This window comes from Triticum aestivum, chromosome 6D (genome assembly GCF_018294505.1).
Source record: "Triticum aestivum cultivar Chinese Spring chromosome 6D, IWGSC CS RefSeq v2.1, whole genome shotgun sequence".
In the NCBI taxonomy this organism is placed as follows: domain Eukaryota; kingdom Viridiplantae; phylum Streptophyta; class Magnoliopsida; order Poales; family Poaceae; genus Triticum; species Triticum aestivum.
In genome coordinates this window covers 14,766,315-14,769,447 of record NC_057811.1, presented here as the reverse complement: position 1 = coordinate 14,769,447, position 3,133 = coordinate 14,766,315, and the positions used below count along the sequence as shown (strand labels likewise).

The following is a 3,133-nucleotide window of genomic DNA, read 5'->3' as shown; positions in this document are numbered from 1 at the left end:
GCAGCAGCAGGCGGTCAGTCCTTTCCCTTAATAGGCGACGACATCCAACGACCAGTCACAGAACCCGTCGGCTAGGAATTATGCAAAATCATGATGTGTCTATATTCATTTCATGAATCTTCAGCATGCAGTGGTTCAAGGGAAAATAGGAGGACATCTCAGTTCAGATGAAAGAAGGCAAAATGCTTGCACAAGTACAGATAAAACTAGGAAAACCATAGAGGTACATTATGATGGGACATGAATTTCCTCACTAATTGGCAAATAAAACTTGTAAAATTAAATTATTTGCTCAACAAAATCGTATATTTGTGCTTCTATAGTTGATAATGAAGTTGAGAATGGACCAAGAACCTGAAAGAATTAATCACAAAGTGCTATTGAATGTTGAAACCCAAGCCGTCAAACTCATCTCATAGGGGATATTATGGGTCGTGTATGGGATCCTATGATCCAAGAACCACCTCACAATCTCCATGATGGACTGCAGGTCGAGCCAAAAGAAACCACGGCATGTGTCGATGAGCACGGTGCCACTCGTCTCGCCGAAACCAGATTAGCTTGAGTTGGACTGGGTTCGTCGGCGGAATGCAACTACCGCCTGCCTTGTCAAGGAACCGCAAAATTTTCTCCGTCATGTTGATCACCACATGTGGCCGTTGCTGCCACTTGCCTGTATGCTTTGATTGTGCCCATGCCGATATCTTGTCCTCTTCAGCGACGAGCATGAGCACATCCCGACCCGCCGACGATGTTGCTAGAAGTTTTGGTGTCGTTCGTGGTGTGGGAACCCTTTTGGGAGCATCCTCACCATCACCTTTGCCGCTCTGACACGGAGCTTCAGGACATAGGACCCGGTGTCAGTCTGGCACAACCAGTGGACAGTGCCGCCGGTGACCAGGGCCTTGCCGAGGCTTTGTTGCAAGTGGTTGCCAAATAGGTTAGGTAGATAGTTGTTGGTGTAGAGGCCCCACACGCCATGCTCCGACGAGAAGGTCTGGAGCTGCAGGTTGCCGCCGTACTGTGACATCTCCAGATATGCCTTGACCACTTGGAAATGCCGGCAGACGGAGGTGGCCCCCTTATCATCGCCACGGACGAGCAAGACTAAGTTACCCCAGTCGTTCTTGGGAACGCCTGTTGGGATGGTAGGGTGAGACTCCTGCCGGTGGCCGGGTCGCACACGCGGAGCTCTTGTACCAAGCCCACACGGGCGAGGACGAGACCATCGCGTGACGAGAGGGGAAAGCCTCCGCGGCTAGCCGTGCGCAGCTTGGTGGCATCCGGCGCGCTGGTGTCCACCAGAAACAGCTCCTCCTCGGGCTTGGGCCACCCGTGGGACTGGTAGATCAGATTGCCGCGCAGGAGGGGGAGCACGAAGCGGTCTACCTGCTGGAGGCGGAGGGGGCCGTGGAGGCTGATGTATTCCTTGACGCGGCAGCGCATGTCCACGCACGTGGCGGCACAGCGCACGAGGGTGGCCGGGTCGGTGCGCGCCGCAATGTCCACTAGCGCTGCCGCTGCCTTCTGCCTCCGCCGTCTTGCAGCTTGCGTCCGTGACTTGGCGCCGCCGCCTGCCATGGTCGATGCCTCGATGGATGGCTCTAAGAGGGAGCTCAGTACAGGGCGAGATCCGGTCGCGCACCGATCCATGCTGTATAATTAGCCCAGATGATAGATGTGCATCCTAGTTGATATAAGTAGGATTAAGGGATATTTAGGTATGACTTGGGTTTCCGTAATTGTTTGGTAACTAGAGATGCGGCCGGAGACGTCCCGATCGAGTCCGTACGTAGCAATAGATAGATCAAACACCCAGGAGAGGAGCACCACGTACGTGCAAGTGCAAGCTAGCCGAACAAGCAGCCAAGCAGGCAGCTTAATCGGGTGGCTATTGCAGTACATGATCGATCTACTTCGGTGATTGGCGACTCGTAGCTGCACGATGAAACGATAACCTTTTCTTGATTATCTCCTCGTACGTACGTACAAAGGGTACAGACGTTGCCACGTGCAACGCGCTGCCCGACTCGCAACCAACGTGACGCGACCCGGACTCGTACAGCCACCAGTCCAGTTTACAACTCTATCTAGGACTATACGTGACGTTTGGACTACAACTAGATTAATTACTACATAGATCGGCATGCAAGAACTGCAAGGACGCCGGCGCCTGCAGATGGCCAACCGCGACGGCAACATGGGCACGAAACAAGAACGGTGCTCCCCGACGACCTGCTGGGCATGGTCCGTGTGAGAGTCGCCTCCCCGCTCGGCCGTGTACGCTTCACCGCCGTCTGCAGGTCGTGGCGCGCTGCCGCGTTCCAGCAACCAACGCCGCCGGCACTCCCTCTGCTGCTCCTCTCACCTGTGGACCGGTGCACCGTCAACGAGAAGTGCCTAATTTACTGCGCCGAAGAAGGTGGGATCCTTCAGGTTCCAATCCCAAGCAAGCTGTGCAACATGCAGTTCATCGGATGGTACGACGGCGGAAGGATCGCGGCTATTGAAAGATCAAGATCCTAGTACGACGGAGGATGGGTGGGCGCCGTAGATGGATCGGCCATGTTCCTGATTGTGAATCTCTTCTCTGGCGTCGAGGTGCCACTGTCTGAGAAGCAGCGGCATTTTCGATTGACTGACGACTATGAACAAGACTTCATCTGGAAAATAGTCTTTTCCAAGGTTCCCACTTCGGGTGACTGCATTCTCGTCGCCATGACTGCTGGGCGCAAGGTCGCACTGTGTAAGATTGGTTGTCCGGACGGCGGATGGACCATACAAGGATGTGACATGGAACCAGTTGGGGACATTATATTCTGCCGCGAGGAGCTTTATGGCCTGGCACATAGCAAGACCTTGTGCACGTTCGACATTGGTGTTAATGAAGATGGTGCACCCATAGTTACCGCCGCCTACCCGATGGACGTTCGAAGGGGCGGTGATCCTATGTGCATCAGCTGGTTCTTGGACGATGTCTCATACATATGCGAGTTGAATGGTAAGTTGGCGGTGGCAGTTATGAGTCAATGGTTGCGAAACTGCAAGCCTTTCTTTAAACTATTCCAAGTCACAAATGTTGATGATGACGCACGCAAATATGAGTGGGAGGAGGTGCGTAGCTTGGGCGATC

General features: G+C 53.8%; 1 pseudogene; it reads right to left on the bottom strand.

Moving 5' to 3' along the window:
* Window positions 1–359: 359 nt before the first annotated feature.
* Window positions 360–1,748, bottom strand: LOC123140833 (uncharacterized; annotated as a pseudogene).
* Between the last annotated feature and the right edge of the window lie 1,385 nt (window positions 1,749–3,133).